This window comes from Protopterus annectens, chromosome 4.part0 (genome assembly GCF_019279795.1).
Source record: "Protopterus annectens isolate FY-2018-M chromosome 4.part0, PAN1.0, whole genome shotgun sequence".
Classification (NCBI taxonomy): Eukaryota; Metazoa; Chordata; order Ceratodontiformes; family Protopteridae; genus Protopterus; species Protopterus annectens.
The window spans coordinates 754,914,023-754,941,191 of NC_056733.1; positions in this window are offsets into that span (position 1 = coordinate 754,914,023).

Sequence of the window (27,169 nt, forward strand, 5' to 3'; positions counted from 1 at the left end):
AAACAGGGCGGAGGAATCACAAAGGTAAGCGAAGACGCTTTTTTTTCCCTTTTTTTTCTAATTAGAATTTTTGGTTTTTGTTAAGGGACTAGTCTATTGCTTATAATTACTGTGATTGTAATACTTTTGTTTTGGCCATTTCTGTTTGATGATAAAGCTAGTTGTTCAAAAAGAGATAAACTCACACACTGGCACCCAAACTTCAATACATATCAAGCTATACAAGTTACATATGCAGTATCGTTAAATGTCTCAAATTGTTGGGTATGCACTGCAATACCTACTGTACATAATGGATTGATGTTAGAAACGGTCCCATTGGGAGTAAATGAGACCTGGATGAGTTTAGTATTCGAAGCAGCAAATGTTAACTCAGAGTAAGGTAGTGCTGCAGTTACGCAGCAGGAAAAAGGGAACAGTGTGCTTTTCAAAAAATGGTAACACAAATAAAGTAGGACAAAGCCAGTGTAATGTAACCATAGTGCACAAATGTAATAAAGATAACTCAGGATGTGTGACAAACTTTACTCCCATAAAAAAAACTTGTGGTAGACCCTAACTTCTATGAGAAGATGAAATCTGTATACAACTTATTATTCTTAGGGATGATAGAGGAAAATGATCTGCTGAACCCCATAAACGTTACTATCAAAGTAAAGGATTGTTATTTTATCTGTGGTAAAAAAGCCTATAAGTGGCTACCTTATGAATGGTCAGGAAGTTGTTTTTTAGGATATTTAATACCAGCTATTAGACATGTTGAGGTTTTACCCCAGGGTAAAATAAGAAATGCACGTTCTCTTAACAAACCTATTAATCCCGTAGGTAAAGTTGATGCATCATGGATTTATCACCATGACTTAGCACATGCCAGCAGCAAAGGACTCTCACACATGGACCTTGGTGATGATGTAATTGCTGGAGCAGGTATTTTGCCTCAATATGGAACTGTAAAATCTATCTGGGAGCTGAGAAAGCTGTCAAAACTGTTAGAGACTCTGAGTAATGCAACGTTTTCAGCGCTAGAATTGGTGACGGACGAGTTAACGGCAATGAGAACAGTAGTGTTACAGAACCGTATGGCGCTCGATTTCACCCTAGCGGCGAAGGGAGGTACCTGCGCTCTGATCCACGAGGAATGCTGCTCGTTCATCCCCGATAATGGGCACGAGATCCAGAGCCACCTTGACTTAATCCAACAAATCTCTGAACTGGCTAAACCTGGTCCAAACCCCTTGACTGACTTTTTCCAAAACCTGTTTGGAAATTGGGGTTCTGTGTTAATGAACATCTTAATTGCTATATGTGTTGGTGCAATCATATTTTTGCCGCTCGGCTGCTGCTGCATACCCTGTGTAAAAATGATAGTATCTAAAGTTATCTCTACAAATAAAACAAAAAAATATTTCTCACAATATGAGAAGGTACAGCATGCACCTGAATCTGTGTAAAATAAAACAGTATACAAAATGTTGTAAGGGGGGAAATGTGGAAAAATACTGAGATTCAACATTATTTGTATTCTGAACAAGAAAGGGTTAAGCAAAATAATATTTTCTGTGTGCTAACTGAAAATGTCTTTCAATGTGTTTATGGAAAGCAGAAGTTAACCTTTAGCTTAGCAAGATAACATTATCTACGTGCTGACTGAGAATGTCTTTCACTGTACTAATAAAAAGCAGAAGTTAATGTTTGACGGTTGATAAGAAGAAGTTAATACTGTAAAAATAGCTATGGAACAAACTGGTAAAAACAAGTTTTTACAACTGTAATTTCCTTTCTTATATCCTGTATGCAACGTGTACCTAAGAGCTGAAGGGTCTATAAAAGTAGGACTCAGAACACGAGTTAGTCAGACTGCTAGCATCCTACTGTCAGGTAGCAGATCTCCATGCATGTAAAATAAAGCTGTTTTTACTTGCTTACCAAGAACTTGGCGTGATTCTTCCAGCATATGTTAGAAGAGTAAAATCCTTCGACAATTACAAATAGCATGAAGTAAGATCAACATAGAATATGACATCATATCAGGATCTGAGAAGTGGTGGAAACAATTTTTTGTCAGGGGGACCAACCGTGCTGCAGCCTCTTCATTTCTCTCATCTCCAAGTGCAACAGGTACTTTACCCTGATCTCCCCAGAGGGGGAGTCAACGAGAGAGACTCTGATTTATGATTGGTCTCCTAGTCTTCTTTATGCCTTTCTTCTCACTTCTCTCACTCCCAAGTTTCTTCAGAAAGTGTCTAAGTGGAAGAGCAAAGCAATCCTCATTTTCCCATTCTGGCCTTCACAAGCATGCTTTCTCTTCCTGTGGCCTCATCTAGTACACCCTCCCTGGGTATTGGATCCATGTCTGGATCTTCTCTCATCCATCAGGGATAACTCATGGAGACTTTTGGACCCTCAAGTTAACTGTATGGTTTCTCCACTTCCAGTGATGGCTAGACAGTACAGGCTTTCTTCCCCAGTTCAACACATCCTCACATCCCCCTTTGGGCTCTCCAAAGATAAATAGACTCATTTTCAGCACATATTCTAGTTATCCTTGATTTTCTTGCCTTTGTTTTCAATAGCAGAGCTAGTTATTCTACAATAATGGTCCAACTTGCAGCTATTTTTAATTTGACATGAGACAATCATTCATCCTTGGCATCGTCAAGATTGTGTAAAACCTTTCTCAAAGGTACCTTCTTGCTGCAATGACCTTCTTCAAGCTTTGACTTAGTCCCTTTTTGAGCCATCTGCCAAGGTGGACTTAAAGTTTTTGTCTTGAAAAAACATTTTTCTGGTTGTGATCACATCGGCCAGATGGGTATCAGAACTCCAGGCTCTCTCTTCCCAGTCACCATATCTGATCTTTCTCAAGAACAACTCAAGATCCCTACATACTAATCCTTTTTTTTCTACCTAAGGTGGCTTCAGACACAGCTATAAATCAGTCCGTCAACCATACTGTCTTTTTCCAAACTCCAGGCTCTCTCCTAGCCACCATATTTGATCTTCCAAAAGGAGAGGGTGTCCTCCATAGTAATCCTTCTTTTCTACCTAATTTGGCTTTAGAAACCGCTATAAATCAGTTCATCAATTTTCCCATTTTCTTTCCAATTTTTTCAAAAAAGAAGATTAAATGCTGCATCTGTTGGATGTTCGTAGGAAGCTTAGATTCTGTCTCCCCAGAATTAAGATTTCAGAAAATCAGACCAGCTGTTTGTTTCCTTTTCCACAGCTAAATTGGAAAGTTGGTTTTAAAGGTACCTTTGGCTAAATGGCTCACTGATTGCATTTCATTTGTTTATATGAAGAAAGGATTGACTTTACCTTAACCTCCTAAGGTTCATTCCACCAGATCTCTGGCCACATCCTGTGCTTTCTGGTCCAGAGCTTCCATACATTAACTTTGTGCAGTTGCAATTTGGTCTAATGCTCATACTATTACTGCTGATTACAAATCTGACATTTTGTCTAGGGATAGGGCATAGTTTGGCTCCACCATACTCTGTAATCCATCCATAGATTAACTTTTTTCAGCTGCAACTTGGTCTAATACTCATACATTTATTGCTCATTACAAATTGGACATTTTTTCAAGTGACAAGGCAGCATTTGGCTGTGCCATACTCCAGAATATCCTTCCTTGAGGACCACCCTGTCCTTAAAGGTCTGTAGCTAGGGACTATGCCCCATTTGTTGAGGAATGGATGAAAATAACATCAGTTACAAAAGTTATGTATTCACCGTAACGATTCATGTGTTGTCCATTTTCATTCTTCCTTAACCTCCTGCCTTCCAACCCCATTCCTACTTAAAGATTTGCATACGGACTGTTAGTGTGTCCTGAGGAGTATTGTCCTGCTTGCCTTTGTGATGAGCTCCAGCCTTTTTCTTCTCTTCCGTCTAGTCTACCTGGAATTTGATTTGCAATTACACAACATTCTTAATAACTTTTTTGTTGTAGTGGAGGATAATAGGCTGTATGGACGGCAAACTCAATCTGAGGTAATCCAGGTTGAAGAGGGATTATGGATAAGAGGAGGAGCTTGAGCTATGGAGCCAAAGCCTGTGGAAGTGGCTGAAGCCAGATCCAAGGCTGGATCTGAGACCCATCGATTGATGAAGAATGAAAACAGATAATACAGATGCATCATTATGGTGAATACATAACTTTCATTTTTACAGTATCATCCATTTTCTGAAGGATATATAGAGTCTGAAACGTCTGTCATTATTTAGAACTGCAGTCTTCAAACAGTTTGCCAGAAAGACACAGAATTTTAGGAACACTCCAAAAATGAGGCAAATTTAGGAACATTCTATAAAATAAGGAGCAGCTGAGAATTATGCTTCAGACCCATGGAAACTTAAGATTTTCTTAAGAAAACAGACTTCACATCTTAACTAAAAAGGAAAAGACTGCAATTTGTATCAAAGAACCAGGAACATTTGGCCCCATTATAGCTTCTTTCTGGTTTAAGGATTGTGCACTCCAGATTGTTCCTTGTTCTAAGATGGGTTGAGTCATGGATACCCATTTTGGGCTTATCATGGTTAAATGTCCTTAAAGGTGCCAAAAAGTTTTTTTTTTTTTTTTTTTTTTATTTCAGAGGTTGTCTTATCTCTCATGGGTTCTCAAGCCCTACTGGTAACATTGGATCTCAGAGATGACTACCTCTACGTCCTTATTCATAAGTGGTCACCAGTTTACCCCCTTGCCTTTTGCAACCAGCATTTTTACAGATTGACTGGTTCCTATCGCAACTGACTGCAGAACATCAACATTTACTATTGGACTGTTTTATTCAGGCACAATCCTTGGAAGAGATGTGATGGCACTAGTGTACTCTCTAGTCTGCTAGGCTTCTACCTGAACAAAGTGCAGCCTATGTCCAGGTAGGAAGATGATGCCTGTGTACCACCTTTGCCATCAACTCTGCTCTTTTCTCCCTCTATCAGGAACAGTCTCCTTCAGCTTTTTTTCCACATACTAAGAAAATTGGAGGTGTCAGCCAGGTCATTTGATCATGCTATGCCACATGATATCAACTTTTTCTTGTTGCAGTTAGCCAGGTTGCAGATGAGGACATTTTATTGGTAGGTAATACTGTGAGTAACTGTTTTAGTTCCTGTCCTGTCAGGTAGATTACCTCCACCTCAAACCAGGCCTTCATTATGGATGCCTTACCCATTGTATAAGGGCACACACCAATGACCTCAAAGTGTAGAGCACCTGGAATACCAGGTAAGGAAAGACATATGTAAACAAAAGACATGATTTTAGTGATTCAGGCTCATATATAAACAAAAGAGACTCACACTTTTACCAACTCTGGTTCCTAGCAATGAAGGCCTGGGAATAGACCCTTGAGTACAATCTCCTTCTTAAGGCTGCCAATATACTAGCCTGTGAAAACTCCAGAGAAGACCACCTAAGCAGGACCTCAGAGATCTTCGCAAGTGTATGCTGGACAAATACATATTCTTAGGTATCACAGATGGAGTATACCAAAGAGGGATGTTTTTGTTTTCCCAGGTAACACGTAGCTGACCAAATTCCCCAGAGCTCCAAGCAGATGTGCTTGGGTGGTGCATAGTTTCTTGCTAAATTATGCTTTCCCTCCTCAACTCTTACTACCTAGGATAGTTCAGAAATTGGAAGAGAAGACTGAATTTATTCTGATTATCTCAGGCAGCACTGATTCTCCCACATGATTCAGGTGGAAAGTAGAAAAGCTTTACTGCTACCTCAGGTTAAAAACCTGTTGATGCAATGCAGTGGCCCCTAGTGAACCCCAAACTTTGTCAATACAAGGAGCGTCAGCTTAGATGATATTGATCCTCCTACACTTTGGCAAAACTGTGGACAGCTGGAAGGCTACTTACAAGGAAATCCTATCTATCTAAATGATATTCTTCCTCCCTGGTGCCAAGAGGAACCAATGCCCATAGCAGGTGGATGAGTCTGTAGTTCTCTAATATTTGAGTTCTCTTCTAGTTTAGTCAATGCCTCTGTGAAGGTTCATCTAGCAGCTATTTCTGCATGTCTCTCTGTTGACCTCCACTAGTGTCCAGAACCCCAGTGAAGCAGTTGTTGAAGGGCATACTCCACCTGAGTACTTGTAGAAAAAGGTGGACAGGACTAAGTTTGGTATAAAAACTGACCCTACCACTTTTGGAACCAGCTGCTTTTATAGCTGAGACATTCCTGACTAGATAGATATTTCTTTTGGCTGTTATCTCCAGGGAGGATCACTGAACTGCAAGTTTTCATTTACAATGAGCCTTTCCAGCAGTTTCACAAAGACAAGGGTGACTGTGTAGTAGTCCCTTTATTGCAAAAATCATTACAGAAGTAGCTCCTTGACAAACTTCAACTTCCAGTTTTTCCCAATCAATAGAGTAAAGGAGGAAGGATGTTGCAATCCTTGTATGGGCTCATTGTTACACTACACAGATAGAGTTAAGCCTCTTAGAAAATGAGCTGTGAAACATTGTGATATTTTGCAGGAAGAGGTCAGACCCTATTTAAAAAGGGGCACTGCAAATACTCCAGCCTTCCCGAAAAAAGGTTAGTGCCATGAATATCTTAGAAAAGGCCACCTGGTCCTTGATTTATATGCAGACACTACAGACTTGATGTGAAATCCTGGACTAGGGCTATGTTTATCTGCTTTCTTGAAGGGTATCTTCCATTGCTAAACTGGGCAGTGAGCCAACCATCCACCCCATTTGAAAGTTTTGTTTGCTACAAGCTATGACTACAAAAATGATCCACAAAGAGCAGTTGTGCAGACAATTTACTATAATTGAAGCTCATCGTATGGTTTACTGTTGCAGTCATACCCCTATGGAACTCAATCACAAATGTCTGACCATACTGCAATGTCAGATCACAGTACCCTTCCTATTTAGCTAGGCTAACATCCTTATCTTAGATATCTCTACCTACATGTTATAAAAGTGGTTTACTCCCAGACATCTTTAGTTCTTGCTAGCTGTATTTGTGGCTTGGACAATGAACTCTTTAGACAAGGGTACTCATTAGGTTATTGGGTTAGGCTTCAACTCGAGCAAGTAAATACCATGTTGGGAAACATACTGTAGCTACATTTAGTAACATTTATATTCTTTTCAGTAGAAATTGTAGATGGTTGTAGCCTTACTGTCTCCTGCATTATAGATGTTGAGTATGCCTTCTACCCCTAAGAGGAACAAGTGCAGCTGTAAAAGAAGAATGTTGTGCAAGGACCAATGCAATCAATGTATGTATTGCTTAGGGTTGAAACACTCAGCACCTATATTTGTCAGTGATACATTTGCCAAACCTTTGACTGAGATGCTTGGCCATCTAGACCTACTTGAACAAAAGCCTTTTGTAGCCTTCTTATCCAAGTCCTCATAAGTTCATATGTTTTTTTTTTCAGTGCTAAGGCTAATAGGCTGTCAAAGAGCACAGATTCCATATGAAGTGGAAAATATACTTTAGTCCGAGGATCTGAATTTCTCTTAAAACTTTTCATGCCATCAGACTGCCTTACATTTGAAGATAAGTTATTTCATAAATGAGTGATTTTAGTAGTAACATATGAATGCCATGCCCTAACTTTTCCCATTTTTGTCTGTAACTTCATATTATTGTGTCTGAAAGTTTTCTTTTCTTTTCTTTATATATCCATATTGAAGGTAATCTACAAAGTGTAATCATGACATATTCTATATGCAAGAACCAATCTACCATGAATGTATCTATAACAGAATGAAAAAAGTGTTTATATCTTGCACTACAATTAAGATCTCTTAAGGATACAACTTACTTTGTAAACCTCCTTTGAACATTTTCAAGATTTTTTAATTGTTCTTGTGTATAAATACAAAATGAATTGTTAGTCGATAACTGGTCCTACATAAGTAATAAACATAACAATTATAAATCCAAGCAAAAGTGCTAAAACCAGAGCGGAACTCAGTTGAGGTATATCCAAAAAGTTTTTGATGAACCCACACAACACAAACGTTAAGACGATAGAAACATCTATTCCTTTTGATTCACAATTATAATAATCAGAACTATTAATCCATTTTTTCTACTTTCTAAATAATACCTATCTGTGTTCATAATATATGTACATTGTGCACAGTGTCCATATTTATATGTACCCATTCTGTTTCTGTTAAAATTAAACTAACTATTTTTATTTTCTAAAATGTTTCTTATGCACTGTGAATTTTTGTATACCACTTTATAAGGAAATGTAGATATAATGTCCAAATCTGTAAGGGAAACAAATCTGTCCCATTCTTTTAAAAAAAAAAAATATTATTATTGTTCAAAGCATTATATTCCAAAATCATTGCTTGTTGATAGTTATCACTAATATGCTCTTTATACTCTTTACTTCCATTACTTTGCTCAATATTTTTTTGAATAGGTTTAAATCTGTTATTTCTTCCTTTTTCAACCTCCACTCTAATGTCTCTAATGAGTTCCAGGGGATAACCTCTTTCTTTAAACATTTTTTCCAGCAAATTACACTCTATTAAAAAATCTGTGTCAAGACTAGTCATGCGGCACCCCCTTACAAACTGCCCCTTAACTATATTTTTTTACAGTGTAGGGGGTGGGCGCTTTTATAATGCAGGAAGGAATTACAAAAGGTAGTTTTTCTGTAGATCTTAGTTTCAAATTTTTTATCTACCTTGTATATCTCCAAATCCAAATACTGCAAACTTGCATTTGAAATTTTATGTGTAAATTTTAGAAAATTTGTAGTATTGTTCATATATACCATGAACTTCTCAAACTTTTCTTTTCCTGCCATCCAAAAAATAACTATATCATCCAAGAATCTACGATAAAGAATCCAGCAGGAATTAAATTCAGTATTAAGAATATATTTTTCTTCCCATTTAGCCAAGACCAGGTTGGCATACATTGGAGCACAGGCTGCTCCCATGGCAACCCCTTGAATTTGCTGGAAAAATTCTCCATTAAAATAAATAAAATTATTTTTCAACACTATGTCCATTAACCAGACATTTGTTAATTTCTCATTTTGTGTTAGTCCCTGGTCTTCATAGACTATTTCCTCAAACATTTCCATTCCAGTGTTGTAGGGTATAGAGGAAAACAAGTCTATAATATCAATTGTTATAAATAACAGATTTCCATGATATAAATCATTGGAAATTTCTCTCAGAAGGTCCCATGAATCCTTTAAAAGAAATTTTCTTCCAACCCATAGATATTTTAATTTTGTGTCCACATATTTTGCCAAAGGGTACGTTTTTGACCCTTCAGCAGATACTATGGGTCTTAATGGGGGATCCCTTTCATTTTTGTGGATTTTAGGGATTACAAATATTGTAGGAACCCTAGGTTTTTCCACTTTTAAATATGTATATGTTTTGTAATCTATGAGGCCTTTTTGTAGCATATCATTAAGTCCTAAATCTAACTTATTATAGGCTATATTTAACTCATTTTTAGAAACACTGGAATATCTTGACTCATCCCATAGTATTACATTCATCTTGCTCTCATACTGTATACTATCCATAATAACCCCCCCCCCCTTTGTCTGGCTTCATCACTCGAATATTGATGTTTCCCCTCAGTTCTTCCAATATTTCTCTTTCCTTGTTACTTAAATTAACCTTATATTTAATTTTTGTCTGTCATTGCTCACCTCCTTCTCCAAAATTTTTTCCAGGTTTTTTAACTGTGGGTGTAAAGGGGGGTTATAGGTAGTTTTCCATTTTAATTCTTGATTTTTAAACATTTTGTCCACAGGAAATATAATACTCAAATTAACTTTCCTTAGAAACAATTTAATATCAAGCAATGTTTTAGTTACATCCCCTTTTCTGTATGGGATACATTTTAAGCCTTTAGAACGTCATTCAGAATGTTCTCTCTAATTTTATATTACTAAAATTGTATATAGTAATATCATTGTATGTATTTTTGATTCCATCAACTGTAATCTCATTGTTGTCCCTAGTGGTGGGGTGGGTATAAGTTAATATCTCCCTCTCCCCCTTCTCCCCCCTCCAGTGAAAATTTGGTTGTTGGTACCCTTGCTTATTCATAAGCCTTTCCGATCTCCGTAAAGGTGGAAAGGCTTGATCATACTCTGGGTCAACATCTTCCTTGTAGTTACTATAACTCAAACCATTGTCAGGGTTAGGGGCTTCATTAATCTGTCTGTTCTCATTTATTGTCTTATTATATCCATATTGGGGTTTAGGATAACTAGTATTACTATCATACTCCTTAACATCTCTTTCTAACTTTTTCAATTTTCTATGTACCATATCCTCACATTTGTCATCAATTTCTTTTCTTATGTTAAAATACTTGTCTTTCTCTTCTTTAATAATAAATATCAAGTAATCCTTTATACACTGGTCAAGTTCCTCTATTTTTTTTTTGTATTTCATCTTGACACCTTGTGTTTTCTCTAATAATAAGTCTTAACACATCTAAACCACACTTATTAAAAACTTCTATTAATTCATTGTAAAATACAGAACCTATTTGCACATTGTTAGGGAACTTACAGACACATAGTCCCTTTGGGACTATTTCCCTTGAAATACATTCATTTAAATATTCATTTTCAATATCTAGTGTCCTGTATTTCAGCATTAATTTAACTAATCTGTCCAGTTTTACACAATAAGAGTCATTAATGGCAGGTTGTTTAATGCCATTACCATCAAATTTAAAACAATATTTGGTCTGTAACCATTCTCTTGTGTCTTTGACATTATTAGTTTTAACAGTACCTGCAGCTGTTTGTGAAACAAATGGTAGTTTTTGACCTGGTGCTATGCTCAGGTAATTTCCATTTGTAGGGCAAATTATTGCTTCAACAGCTTTTAAAATGTTTGGTGTGGATTCAGGATTAAAAGTTCCTCCATTTACTTCTGTAGGGTCGCCGGCGACTTTTGAGGCACCAATAAGCTCCCTCTGCCCTGTGCTTTCACCGTCTCTGTTGTTTGAACCCTTCGGTTCCTGAAGAACGCTGGTTGGCTAAATTGCCATAAAGCCCTACTAGTGATTGGCTAAGCGGTGTTGGCAAGTCAATCAATTCTGTTAGTTGACCAATCAACTTGCATGATTGCCCTACCTCGTCCTGCCCTTTTCCTTCAGGAAGGGCTTGCTTCTCCATCTCCGGTCCACAAATATAACAAATAAACCAAAAGGTTGTAGAAATGCACTAAAATCACCAATAAATCCAAGCAAAAGTGCTAAAACCAGAGCGGAACTCAGTCAAGGTATATCCAAAAAGTTTTTAATGAATCCACACAACACAAACGTTAAAACGATAGAAACATCTATTCCTTTTGATTCACAATTATAATAATCAGAACTATTAATCCATTTTTTTCTACTTTCTAAATAATACCTATCTGTGTTCATAATATATGTACATTGTGCACAGTGTCCACATTTATATGTACCCATTCTGTTTCTGTTAAAATGAAACTTACTATTTTTATTTTCTAAAATGTTTCTTATGCACTGTGAATTTTTGTATACCACTTTATAAGAAAAATTTAGATATAACGTCCAAATCAGTAAGGGAAACAAATCTCTCCCATTCTCTTAAAAAAATTTTTTAATATTATTGTTCAAAGCATTATATTCCAAAATCATTGCTTGTTGATAGTTATCGCTAATATTCTCTTTATACTCTTTACCTCCATTACTTTGCTCAGTATTTTTTTGAATAGGTTTAAATCTGTTATTTCTTCCTTTTTCAACCTCCACTCTAATGTCTCTAATGAATTCCAGGGGATAACCTCTTTCTTTAAACATTTTTTCCAGCAAATTACACTCTATTAAAAAATCTGTGTCAAGGCTAGTCATGCGGCACTCCCTTACAAACTGCCCCTTAACTATATTTTTTTACAGTGTAGGGGGTGGGCACTTTTATAATGCAGGAAGGAATTACAAAAGGTAGTTTTTCTGTAGATCTAAGTTTCAAATTTTTTATCTACCTTGTATATCTCCAAATCAAATACTGCAAACTTGTATTTGAAATTTTATGTGTAAATTTTAGAAAATTAGTAGTATTGTTCATATATACCATGAACTTCTCAAACATTTCTTTTCCTGCTGTCCAAAAAATAACTATATCGTCCAAGAATCTACGATAAAAAATCCAGCAGAAATTAAATTCAATATTAAGAATATATTTTTCTTCCCATTTAGCCAAGACCAGGTTGGCATACGTTGGAGCACAGGCTGCTCCCATGGCAACCCCTTGAATTTGCTGGAAACATTCTCCATTAAAATAAATAAAATTATTTTTCAACACCATGTCCATTAACCAGACATTTGTTAATTTCTCATTTTGTGTTAGTCCCTGGTCTTCATAGACTATTTCCTCTAACATTTCCATTCCAGTGTTGTATGGTATAGAGGAAAGCAAGTCTATAATATCAATCGTTATAAATAACAGATTTTCATTATATAAATCATTGGAAATTTCTCTCAGAAGGTCCCATGAATCCTTTAAAATAAATTTTCTTCCAACCCATCGATATTTTAATTTTGTGTCCACATATTTTGCCAAAGGGTACGTTTTTGACCCTTCAGCAGATACTATGGGTCTTAATGGGGGATCCCTTTCATTTTTGTGGATTTTAGGGATTACAAATATTGTAGGAACCCTAGGTTTTTCCACTTTTAAATATGTATATGTTTTGTAATCTATGAGGCCTTCTTGTAGCATATCATTAAGTCCTAAATCTAACTTATCATAGGCTATATTTAACTCATTTTTAGAAACACTGAAATATCTTGAATCATCCCATAGTATTACATTCATCTTGCTCTCATACTGTATACTATCCATAATAACCACCCCTTCCCCTTTGTCTGGTTTCATCACTCGAATACTGATGTTTCCCCTCAGTTCTTCCAATATTTCTCTTTCCTTGTTACTTAAATTAACCTTATATTTAATTTTTGTCTGTTCATTGCTCACCTCCTTCTCCAATTTTTTTCCAGATTTTTTAACTGTGGGTGTAAAGGGGGGTTATAGGTAGTTTTCCATTTTAATTCTTGATTTTTAAATATTTTGTCCACAGGAAATATAATATATGAAGTAAATATAGCCTATAATAAGATAGATTTACGACTTAATGATATGCTACAAGAAGGCCTCATAGATTACAAAACATATACATATTTAAAAGTGGAAAAACCTAGGGTTCCTACAATATTTGGAATCCCTAAAATCCACAAAAATGAAAGGGATCCCCCATTAGGACCCATAGTATCTGCTGAAGGGTCAAAAACATACCCTTTGGCAAAATATGTGGATACAAAGTTAAAACATCTATGGGTTGGAAGAAAATCTATTTTAAAGGATTCATGGGACCTTCTGAGAGAAATTTCCAATGATTTATATCATGAAAATCTGTTATTTATAACGATTGATAGTATAGAATTGTTTTCCTCTATACCATACAACACTGGAATGGAAATGTTTGAGGAAATAGTCTATGAAGACCACGGACTAACATAAAACGAGAAATTAACAAATGTCTGGTTAATGGACATGATGTTGAAAAATAATTTTATTTATTTTAATGGAGAATTTTTCCAGCAAATTCAAGGGGTTGCCATGGGAGCAGCCTGTGCTCCAACGCATGCCAACCTGGTCTTGGTTAAATGGGAAGAAAAATATATTCTTAATACTGAATTTAATCCCTGCTGGATTATTTATCATATATTCTTGGACAATATAGTTATTTTTTGGATGGCAGGAAAAGAAAAGTTTGAGAAGTTCATGGTATATATGAACAATACTATTAATTTTCTAAAATTTACACATACAATTTCAAATACGAGTTTGCCGTATTTGGATTTGGAGATATACAAGGTAGATAAAAAATTTGAAACTAAGATCTGCAGAAAAACTACCTTTTGTAATTCCTTCCTGCATTATAAAAGCACCCACCCCCTACACTGCAAGAAAAATATAGTTAAGGGGCACTTTGTAAGGGGGTGCTGCATGACTAGACTTGACACAGATTTTTTAATAGAGTGTAATTTGCTGGACAAAATGTTTAAAGAAAGAGGTTATCCCCTGGAATTCATTAGAGACATTACAGTGGAGGTTGAAAAAGGAAGAAATAACAGATTTAAACCTATTAAAAAAAATATTGAGCAAAGTAATGGAAGTAAAGAGTATAAAGAGCATATTAGTGATAACTATCAACAAGCAATGATTTTGGAAAATAATGCTTTGAACAATAATATTAAAACAATTTTTAAGAGAATGGGACAGATTTGTTTCCCTTACTGATTTGGACATTATATCTACATTTCCTTATAAAGTGGTATACAAAAATTCACAGTGCATAAGAAACATTTTAGAAAATAAAAATAGTAAGTTTAATTTTAACAGAAACAAAATGGGTACATATAAATGTGGACACTGTGCACAATGTACATATATTATGAACACAGATAGGTATTATTTAGAAAGTAGAAAAAATGGATTAATAGTTCTGATTATTATAATTGTGAATCAAAAGGAATAGATGTTTCTATCGTTTTAACATTTGTGTTGTGTGGATTCATTAAATACTTTTTGGATATATCTCGACTGAGTTCCGTTCTGGTTTTAGCACTTTTGCTTGGATTTAAACATAACAGTTAGACAATGTTCATCTCTTGTGACATTCGTCAAAAAAAAAAAAAAAAAAAAAAAAAAAAAAATATATATATATATATATATATATATATATATATTTATTTCTAACAGCTGTAGAGTATATAACCTTGACATGATCCTTAAATGAAAAGTTAGAAGATAGTGTACCACCCAGATCTTTATATTCTGAAACCCATTGAAGTTGATAATTAGATGGGTGTATAGGATACATCTGTAGTTCATTGTAAATTACGTAATGTTACACTTGCCATAACTGAATTTTAAACCAATTTCTAATGCTCGCATCAAGCAGATGCTTAAATAATTGGTGTCAGTTTTACTTTGCAGTATAAAGCCAATTTTTCAGTCATCAGTCATCTGCATACTTATAGGTCCAACATTTATTGCTCTCAGGCATAGTTGAAAAATTATATTGAATAATAATGGACCCAAAACAGAACTCTGGGTACAACAAACATAACTGGCAAATACTCAGAGTGAACTTTTTGAATCTTAACACATTGTCTTCTGTCAACTAGTTCAAAATCCATCTAATAATGTAACCGTTTAACCTAATTTTCAATAAACAATCAATAATTACCTTGCGTGAGAGACAACTGAAAGCTTTAGCTCGATTCAAAATAATTACTTCAGGTTGACGATCCATGTCCATAGCCAAGGTTATCTGATCATAAAAACCTATTAAGGTGCTCAGAGTAGGTATTCCTTTAGTAGAGCCATGTTGGTCAATGTCTTATATAGCTAAATCACTGTGTGTGTTATTAATATAATCAATTAGACATCTTTCAAAACACTTGCCAACTAAGGATGCCAAACTCATTGGCCTATAATTTTCCATTTTGTCCGTCTTATCCTTCTTAAAGATAGGAGTTATAGATGCTTCCACAAATTAGGGACAAATCCACTAGCTAAAAATTTATTAAAGATGTTACAGAAAATAAAGGAAATTCTTTTTTAATGTCATACAGTAGTTGACCAGGAATCAGTCCAGGCCCGTAGATGAAGACCTCTTTATTTTATTCTAAGATCTTATAAAAGATCAGTAACAGTGCCTAGGGTAGAGTTAAAGAAAAAAAATATTAAAGTTAGTAGCTACAGTAAAGGCATCAATTATTACTTTAATATCAATTCTTATTGTAGTAATTTGTGAGTTATTATTATGCAATGAAGTAATTTATTTGTAGAAAGGTTTTATATTAATAGTATCACCAATCAATTTATTTTCATACCTTAATTTCAATATCTTAATTGCATTTTTTAATTTCTTACATGTAGCATTACATTTTTATTAGCTATTGTCTAAAAAAATAAAATTTTTATAGTGTCTTTTTTCTTTCTATATAACCAAGTTGCAAATCATAAATAGTCTTCCCAGTGAGTAAACAAGTTTATAATATATGTCAAAGTCAGTTGTCTTAACCATGAGTTAAACATGTAAGCTTTAGTAAATGAATAGTCTGAAAATGAAAATGATAGAACGATTTCCCATAGTACATATTTAATACAATATTTTCCCTAAAGCTCAATTTATCTCCAAAATTGATTTCATCATATGTCTTAAAGGAGTATTTGTAAGATCATTTATACCAACATGAACAACTGCTATGTTAAATTTAGGTTTAACTCGTAGTAATCTTGGTAATAAGTTAGATAAGTCAGTTTTAGACCCAGACGAGCTGAGATACTGTACATATTTTTATCAAGATTACTTAACTGTCTAACAGTAGGTCAATGTAGAATCTCCTAAAATTAGAATCTGCTGTTAATTACCCAAATTCAATTCCTTCTTCTGGATAAAGACAAGGGCTTGGTTGCAAAGAATACTGTTCCTTTATGGTGAAAGTATCCTCCATCTGATTAGTTATGATGTTAGTATTTTAACCATTAACCATATGAGTCATATTTCCTCCTTGCTGAACAACATGAGTTGCAGATAAGACTAAGTTGTCTGCATTCAAAATTTAATGTAACTGAACATTATATACATTCGTACTGATTTAATCAATTTTAATAATTTTGCTATTTAAACAGTCAGAATGTGTTACTTTTCTTGATAGTATTACACCCAAACTGATTATCATTTATATTACATATATTAGAGTCAAAACTGAATAAGTACTATCAGTACTAATACCTTGATCAGGTCTTTCCCTTTCAATATAAAGTTCAAAAGATAGAAATATTTTGGAGGTGGTTAGACTTTTAAGTGTTAGCATCTCTTACAATGCAATTTCAACCCCAAGACTTGATGGGAAAATGAGAGAAGACTTCAGGGTCTGTGCTCTCAAATATCAATGCATTATAAGCAAAATGAGTATAGTTTACCATTGCTTATTGTCAGAGCATATCCATGTGATTAGAAATGTAGACACCAAGGATGCCGCTTCTAGTTCTCAGGATCCTACTGGCTGTCTCCAAACCTAAAACCCACTTTTGAAGTCCAGACTTGTGCAATTCCTAAGCTGCTGCTTAATTTGTCTACTGCCCTTACCCCCCCCCCCCAGAGTGAACTAAGCTGCCACATGAGTTTTTGCAACTTCTGCAGTCTGATCCAGATACTATGTGCTTGGTACTGGACCTCCCAAAAGAAGATGGAGGATATTTTCAGTGAGAATTACAGACCTCTCTGACCTGAAAATGAAGGAAATGTATAGATTCCAGATTTTCTCTTTCCAGTTACAATACATTAAGGGCATCTTGGCTTCTGATTCTCCACTAAAAATTTGTCATTTGAAGAGATGTTTGAGACATCATTTTCAAAGGCAAGTGCATGAGGTCTCACCCCCTCCCCAAGAAAAGGGCTATAGACTTCCAGATCAGCTAATGCAACAGCTCACAAAAGCCTCCTGTATGTTTTTGTTATGTGCTTGAAGCTGGTGTCCCCACATCCTGAAATGTTGACTGTTTTATAGGGCTTAGGTGCACCCAAATGATGCAGATGGCAAGAAGAGGTTTGCTTTATCAACCTGACCTTTAGGGCTGTCAAGTTTCCAAACCCATTTTTTGAAATGTCAAGTGCATGTTATCAGTCAGCTATTGGAAGGATGTGGGGGAGTAGAAGACAAAATTAAGAGAGTGAGTATAATGCTATAGATGTAACCTCAACCCAAAGATACAGCTGCTCAGTGTTCCCCTGGAGAGAGAGTTGCTGTTCAGACCCCAGGTACATTGTATTTAAAAAGTTAGGATAAGGGAAAGACCATGGAATCTGCAATCACCCATATTCCATCCTCCTGTACCACAATAAAATGGAAATTGCTCCTGTAAATAGGGACCCTTATGTTGGAGGCAAGGAAAAGGAACACCCTAAGAGATAATGTATACCAAGAGAAATTAGCAGCAGGAAGACTGAGGCAGGGGGCCAGCAGGAGTATTCCATCAGTAAGGAGCAGCTGTGACTGTAAGAACCCCCTCCTTCCCCAACCTCAACCCCCCAGCCCTTTACCCCCTACTCAGTCACGTTTGAGGGTAAGAAGCTGGTTAGTCAAGCTGTCAGCAGTTTTTCACTGTAACTATAGGCAAATGGGTTCTAGATATTTTATCCAGAGGGTACAAATTCCATTTCCTCTGAAACATTCTAAAAGGGAATCTTCATAGTCTAAATAGATTAGGAGCACTTGGTAAAACCTATCCTGGAAGAGAAGCTAGATCAGGGGACTATAAAAAAGGTCAAAGAAACTATTTTTATTCTTGGCTTTTTCTACTAACAAGAAATGAAGGTCCCCTGGAAGACTTAGTGTGGACCTGTTAAATCCCAAAATTTAATGTTTGCTGTGCAACTTTTGCTTCCCATAATAAGCAGCATACCTCTCAACTGCAAAATGTCTAGATTTTTCCTAAGCTGCTCCTCATAAAATTAATTATTTTCTGTCAAATCACTGAGAATTGAAGTCACTAAATAATGACACATGTTTTAGTTTCAGACTGCATATCCTTTAGAAAATTGCATGCTAACAAAAATTCTGTTATTCTATTAACTTTCTTAGTTTATAAGAGCAACATTTAAAATCTTTCTGTATTTTTCTGCCTTTGTCCGTCCATTATTTTAAGCTTTGTCCAGATTTAGTTCTCTAAGGGGTTGAAAGGTATTATAAGCAGTCATGTGTTCTTGGTAAAATTAGACCTCAAAGATGGCCACCTACATATCCTAATATTCAAAAGACACGGATAGTATCTCTGAAGTTTGTTGCAAGGGACTTCACTTTCAGTATACATCTTTGCCCTTTGGCTTAGCTGCTTTTCCTTGGGTATTCAGTAAATGCCTGGACCCAGTGATAGCACACTGCAGAAATAAGACCATCCATATTTACCATTACATTGAAAGAATATCTTATCCAGGCCCAGTTCTTGGAGGACATGTAGAGGGCCCTACATTACACACCACAGTGTTGATACAGACTAAGGTTCACCTTCATCCTGGAAAAATCAAATTTGTACTCCACCCTGAAAATGGTGTTGTCTGGAGCTCTCCCAGGTACATGTGTGTACAGGGTCTTCCTGTCACTGGAGAAAGTATAATCCCTGATCATATTGTTTCAGAATATGTCAGCCAAGGCTCAGTGGTGTGCTAGACAAGTATTATGCATCACTTGTTTTTTTATCCATTCTAATGGATTTGATTAACCAGATTTTATACAAGTTACTGTAGTTCTAGATGGATATCTAGGGCTAACAATCCCAAACTTTCAAGACAGTGATTTCAGTTATAACACATAGCAAAAAAAAAAAAAAAAAAGGTGGACTGGTGGGTCAATTAAATTGACATCAAAGAGGGTATGCCTTTCAAGCAAACCACCCTCACACATCACATATGTATTGGATCAGTTCTGGGAGGCTCACACTCTGGGTTTCAAATTGCAAAGCAAATGGAATCCAATGGAAGACAGACTTGCATACAGGTCTAAAGGAAAAGCTAGAAGTTTATATGCTCTGAAACCATTCAAAACAGTCTGGGTACTGGGGAATAATTGTAGAGAATATCATAGTGATGTAACAGGAAGCAGCATGCAAAGTGTGGGGGACATGCCCTTACCAGATGTTTTGTTTGCATTACTAGTACAGTAATCTTGACTTTTGAATTTCTGATGAAAAGTCTCGAACTTAGAACCTTACCCATCATGGACACCCATCCCCTGGGATGTCAGGTCATTACTAGTAAGCATCCACCAGTGCCACCTTAGATCTTTCGTGCCACTGTTCAATACATATGCCTGATGTACTACCATTGAGTGACATCTAGTGTGAGTCAAATTTTTAGAGCACAGGAGCTAGTTAAGTACCCTGTTGTGGAAAACATATTCACTGTTATAGTTTGCATTGTTAAAGATTAAGTCTTTTGACATCAGCCACACGTCAGGGCCAAAATTGGAAGGTGCATCTGTGGCAAAATCCTCACAAGGGTTACTACAGATGTGTTTTCATTTTGGGGTCTGACCACAGTGTCCAGCAGTGTGTAGCTTGTCAGAACTTCACTCACATGACAGCTTGAAGTAGGCAGGTTTCCCACAACACTACTAAGACTTGAGGTATTTACCTAGTCCACAGTGGTGCCCATAGGGTCACCCACTGTGTCAGATGTCCTTCCTAAGAAAAGAAAATTAATGAGGTATCAGAAGACACTGGAGATGGAACTCAGTGTCTGAGGGTACTGGTTCCCATCAAGTATTTTAGTAGCCCCCAGATACTGTTTCACTTTGATCTGAGACCTCTGATGATGCTGCCTCTTTAGAGATTTTTATGCTGACTAGTCTCAGTATGTCCCACAGGACTGACCTGCAGGATTCTTTTTCTACAGATGTCCAAGCATGGGCACACTTGACCAATCTTTTTTTTTCACAGTGTGTGAAGGGGAAGATGTAACCATCACCATATTAGTCTGAGAGGCTATTGTGCTCTGCAAGGTGGAAGTCAGGCATCCCCATTAAAATCCAGAACTTCAAGTAGATGTCCCACACAAAAAGTCAAGGAAGGTGAAGCACATTTTGCCACTGTCTAACTCCCAACAGTCATCTGTGACTTGAATGGCAGGTGGATCTGCTCCCTCCTTAGCCCAGGCTGTTCTGGAACAGTAATTTGCTCTGACTGCAGGATTTCTCAAAGCTCTATAGAGCCTGCAGCCAGGACTTGAACCTTCTGTGTCTGAAGTCCCCTGTACTTAGAGAAATACATAGCTGTCTCCTCCCTAAGATGATACCCCCAGAAAAGTGAAAGAGAAGATTTGGACTATTCTTCTTAGATTCCTTTTCTTATGGGCTATGCCACTCACACACAAGGTACCATTTCCTCAGGCTCTCCTATAGCAGAAATTTTATTTGGGAAACTGTCACTCAAAAGGAATCTTCATATCAAAAGCAGGAGACATCCAAGGCACAGAAGAGATCTTAATTTGTTGGGCCTGGATGCTCCTAAAATTGTGGTTGTTCCTCAAATCTCGAAAGATCTGGAGAATGCCTTCCTTAGCAACTTCCCAGGAATGAGACTGTCAACACCGTTTTCATAATAAAACAGACTGATTCAAAATGGTCTGAGTCCCATACGTACCTTTGCAAAACCCCTATTGGCAGATAAAGTAGTGGTGTCTGTGGATCCAGGAAAAAGTATCTAAGTTGATTCTTGCCTCCAGAACTCTTCCAACAGATGAAAGCAGAGTGCTTGATATATTTGGGAAGAAAGTATATACAGCTGACAGCCTGACTTTCAGGATGTTTTCAGACACACAGGACCAGAATCTTGATAGTTTTTCTAAACCAGCTAGGGAGGAAGATTGGGAATGTTTCTAATGCTGAGATGAGGATAAAACATTTGGAACTCACCCAGGCAGATAGTCACATGGCAAAATATCAAATGTGGATACAATAGATGTAATATCCAAGACACCAGCTGAAGGTTTTGTGATCAGGAGGCATTCCTGGCTGAGGCTATAGCTCCTTCCAGATGTTGCTAAAGGACAGCTCCTAAATGCCCAAATAATTTCAGGTGCCATGTTTTTCATCTTCCCCTTCATTCCACTTTACGACAGGAAGTATTGTTCAAAACAAAATCCTTACTCTGTCTTGCTAGGTAAAGGTAAGCCAGAATAAGGTTAAAGGGGCCATTAAAAGAAAAAATGGAAGGGGGGAGACAAGGGAAAGCCTGAGAGACCAAGCAAGTCTGCTATTGGGAGCAGCCAATTCTACATGGACATGCTCCTTTCCCAAAGCTCAACCTGAGCTTATCATCCAATTCTACAGATCTTGTTACCTTTCATGTTTACCAAAGTGCCCATGGTTGGACATCCAAAAGGATGTCTACAACCACCCTCCAGTCAACAGGGACCACTAATGCTTTCTCATATTCAAATCAGGGGCTCACACTGTCAATTTACCTCATAGTCCTTTGAAGTGTCTTCTGCTTCCAGGATATTTATGGAATTCCTGGCTCCAGTGAGAACATCCACATATAACCTCTTTTGGGCAACTGTCTCATTCAGGGTGTTTCCCAGGAGAAGGTCAGCAAGGCCCTTGACTGTGCATCATTAACTTTTTCCAAACTGTAGTGTACTTCCTGTGCATTCACAAATCAATGTCATGCCATCTTGGAAAGTAGATTTTAGGCTCCTTGTTTAGAACACACATGAGGAGAGACCAGTTGGCAGTAGGTCTGTGCCTTCCATACACAAGGCACAAGGTTTAGTCCTGACCTCCAGCCAATGCCTGTTTGGAGTTTGCATATTCTTCCTGTGTCTCTATGGGGTTCATCTCACCTCTGACAAACATGCTGAGTGTTTCTGTCTCAAACTCACCAAAGAATGGTGTTGTGGGCAGCAGAAGCACAAATTCTACATGGTGCCCTATAGGGGGAGGAGATGTATAGATCAACCATTTTGAGTATCTACTGTTGTGCTTAGTATACTCAAGATAGGAGAACACAGACCGCATTCTGCATCCATTGGCAGGACTAGCCACACAATGGTGTAAAATATGGCTCTAGGTGATTTGGTGGTGATGACTAATGTCATCAAATGGGTTTGCAAGTGATAAGTGGGTTGAGGATCCAGCCTGCTATGACCTACAGGGACCCATCTTGACAGTGTGAGGGGTGGGGTGTATGGGCCCCTATTGGCCAGTGTGTACCTGCCATAAAGTCCAGCAGCCTTGGGTCAATAGGCTGGCTGGTTTCCAGTTGACCAACCTGGGTTACCTGGGATAGCTTTGTTAAGAAAAATCTGGATGTAAAACCAATCAATTTGCCAAACATGAGCTAAGAGTTGCTACACTCAATGTAGGTTCACTGACAGGATGGAGCTTGGAAGCAGATGACATGATGTTAAAGAGGGGGCTGGGCATCCTATGTATCCAGGAGACAAGATGGAAGGGCAGTGCATCACAACCATTTGGCTTGGAATCCAGACTTTACTACTCAGGAGAGTGGGAATTGTGGTGAGGGAGAGGCTTCAGAAGGCAGTGAGGCATGTCATCAGTATTAGTGACAGATTCATGGCAATCAGACTCCAGCCTGATGATAGGCAGTATTCAGCATATACCCCACAACAGCATTGTGATAGTGAAGAAAAGAGAGCATTCAGACAAGCAGTTGCAGGACCTATTAAATAAACAGGATGACATGAATTGGTTTTGATAATGGGTGACTTGAATGCACATATCGGGACAGACAGAACTGGATATAAAGAGTGCCTGGGACCACATGGATGGGGCAACAGGAATAAAGAAGGAGAGGCCATTCTAGACTTCTGTATAGCAAATGGCTTCATGGTGGCCAACACATGGTCTCAGAAGGAGAGACAGTCACATGATCACATACAAAAGTGGCCAACATGCGACTCAGGTAGACTTCCTCCTTGTAAGAAAAGAGCGGGTAGAATCAGGAATTGCAAAGTCATCCCCAGTGAAGCAATAAGCTCACAGTATAAACCACTGGTTACCACAATCACCTGCAAGTAGTGGTCAGAGAAGGCTCTAAGGTCAATAGAGATGAGGCTGAAGACCTGTAAGTTGACTGGAGAGAGAAAACAGCAGTTCATGTAACTACTCATGGCTCTAGCACCCCAAGAAGTAGAGGAAATAGGTGGAGTTGAAGAAGAATGCCAACACCTCAAAGCAGCATGTAAGAGGACTACAGAACAGATATGTGGCTGAGGCAGGAAATAAGGTACATAAAGAAAGCTGGTGGTAGAATACAGAAGTCCAGGAAGTCATCAAAAGAAAGAAGGACTGCAGGAAAAAGTGGTAGATAGAAAAGACAGACCAGGCTAGGAAGGAATACTTGCTGGCTAACAAAGATACTACTAAAGGAATTGCAATAGCAAAGAAAATTGCATTAGAGGCACCTACCAGCTTCTGGAAAGTGAGTCAGTAGATGGCACAAAGAAACTGCATCAGGTTGTAAGGCAAAGACAGAAAGATAAAAAAGTTAGTCAAGCACCCTTCATAAGAGATGCCAGCAACAACCTGCTCACCAATCCACAGGACATCAAAGACAGATGGTAGGAGTACTTTCAGCAAGGTCTGAATGAAGAAAACCCTACAGAAGCTGCACTTTACCAGACACAGCCATGATGACAGAAGAGGAGGAGCCCATCACAGAAGACGTAAGAACAGCACTAAGAAAAATGAAGTCACGTAAAGCTGCAGGCTCAGATGAAGTCACAGCAGTTAGGATAAAGATGCTGGGAGAGATAGGGATGAAATGTCTCCTGAGGGTACACATAGCAGTGTGGAAAGAAAGGCGTACCTCAGATGGCTGGAGAATAAATATATTAGTGCCAGTGTTCAAGAACAAAGGGGACATTCACAACTGTGGGCACAGAGGTATCAAACTCCTGTCACATTGCATGAAAATCCTGGAGATGGTGACTGATAAACGGATACACAGAGTACTAGAAAGTAAGATGGGAAATGAGCAGTTTGGATTCAAATCAGGATGCAGCACAACTGACCCAATGTTTGTAGTGAGACAGATAGCTGAGAAGAAGCTAGAGATGAGGGAAAGTCCAACTGGACATTCCTATACATGGAGAAAGCATATGACAAAGTCCCAAGAAAGCTGATGTGGGCAGTCCTGTGGTGGTTCAAATTCCCAGAAACATTGATAGAATTAGTGCAAGCTATGTACAAGCACCCAATGACTCAAGTATGAACAGTGTTTGGTCTCACAGAGAGGTTCCCAGTAGGAGTGGATGTGCATCAGGGTTCAGCTCTGAGCCCACTGCTGTTCATACTAGTGATGGACTACATTAGCAAACAGGTTGGAGGGAACAGATCAACAAAGTTGCTGTATGCAGATGATGTGGCATTACGGGAAGACACTGGGCAAGAACTTCAGCAAAGGATAGGGGAACAGAATGCAAAACTGAAGGCACATGGGATGAAACTGAGTACATGTAAGACAGTTGTAATGGCAGCAAACTGGGGAAATAAGAAGAAGCTGAGAATTGAGATAGAAGGGAAAATAGTGGAACAGGTAAACAGCTTCAAGTATCTGGGAGCGATGGTTGAGCAGAAGGGCAGTCTGAATGAGGAAGTCAAAGCTAGAATCAGAGGGGCTGCAGCCAACTGGCACAGAGTGTCAGGTGTAGTGTATGACAGAAGAATGCCAAAGAAGCTGAAAAGTAAGGTGTACAAGACAGTGGTGCAACCATCATGACTTTATGGTACAGAAACCTGGGCAGTAAAGGCAGAGCAGTTGAGGAAGCTAGAGGTCATGGAGATGAAATGCTTGAGAAGGGTGGTAAAATGCACACTCTGAGACAGACGAAGAAATGAGGACTTAAGAGCTGAAGCCAAAGTAGAAAAGGTCAAAGAGAACACATGATGGTGGTTCAGGCACATGTACAGAAAAGCAAAAGACAATCTGGTGAAGAAGATTTGGGGCAGACAGGAAGCAGGCAAGAGGAAACAGACATCAAGCAAAGAGGTGGATGGATTGTATGAGAGAAAGACCTGTGACAGTCAGGCATGAGTGTCAAAGAAGGCAGGAGAATGGTATTAAACAGAGATATGGTAACAGATGGCACAACACCCCACCCCCATATAGAAAATGGGAAAAAGAAGGTTTATGATGATAATGTTTAGAGCATACATTGCTAGAAGGCCTTTATGGCACAAGAGAGAGTGGATTGATTGCAGAAGTATTTCTTCAAGATAGCCAGGGAAATAATGGTGCCAACCAGTGAGAGCCTCAGTACTCTAATAAATGACTTCCATAGCCCTGATTGTACCCCTGGCAAGGTTGTCTGTGAGGAAGCCTGTGGTATCTGAGATCATCCCCAGTCTCAGGAGAATGTGACCCCATACTTACTCTGCATTGCCAAGAAACTGCAGTGAGGAACTGTGCTCATCAGAAAGAACGTGGGATCCTAATTAGACAGAGACAACCTACACAGACATTGCTAACAGATGCTTCAGACATGGCTATGGGGTATATTCACACACACACACACACACTTAAGGTTCAAATACATGAAATGCTTCCAAGAAGAAAATGGCATTGGACTTCCAGGATGGCTGCACATTAATCAACAGTTTAATTTCAGCTCACACAATGTTAAAACAGAAACTGTGAAATAGCGAGAAACTGACATTTTGGGTAAAATTCAGTTACTGGCTAGGAAGTAAACTGCATGTATGTATGCCAGCATAGGAGAAATTTAGAGAACCTGAAAGAAAATCAATCAAGAAAGGTGAAGAAAAACATTGGCTAGCCTTAGCAAAACAGATGGATTCCACTAATTTAGAGGAAAAAATAAATCAGATGTACTCAGAATTGATAAAAATAAATTTAACACAATCAACTCAAACAAGAAAAAGCTGGAAAAATCAAATAGACATTAACTAGTTATTCAGATGAAATGATAAAACTGCAAAAATCAGAAGATGAATTGGAGAAAAGGCTAGCTGAGTGTGAGGGTTCTCAGAAGAGCTATTTCAATAAATGGTAGAGTTAGAATACAGAGCAGGCAGAAAAAATGAGATTTTCTATTGTACCAGAGAAACTAGATGGGAACAAACTGTGTCAGTTGTATGAAAGCACAACTAAGTAATTGACTGGTATTCCACAGCAGAATTTAATTGAAAGGGCACATTGAGTGCATGCTCTAAACCTGGCCATGAAAAAGCAGCCAATAATTCTCAGCTAGAGCGTCTTCTGTGTGGAGACATGCATGAACGGGCGTACCTTCGTTGAAGGTTGTGCGTCAGAACCGGCAACTCGGCACGTAAAAATCTACTGCCAATCATTAGCAGACCGGAGTTCTGCTGTGGCGACCCCTAACTGGGAAAAGCCGAAAGACACAACAACAACCTGTATTAGTAAAGATGCAATCATACCAGCAAAAAGAGTTGATACTAACAAAACTGGCAGAAGGGAAAAAAAATTGTGTTTGTGAAAAATTATTATTCACCACACAGCTGACAGAAGGAAAGCAAATTTACTCAGCTATCAGGGAATGTTGAGAGATAGTTGTGATATTCAAGCTGCTGTAT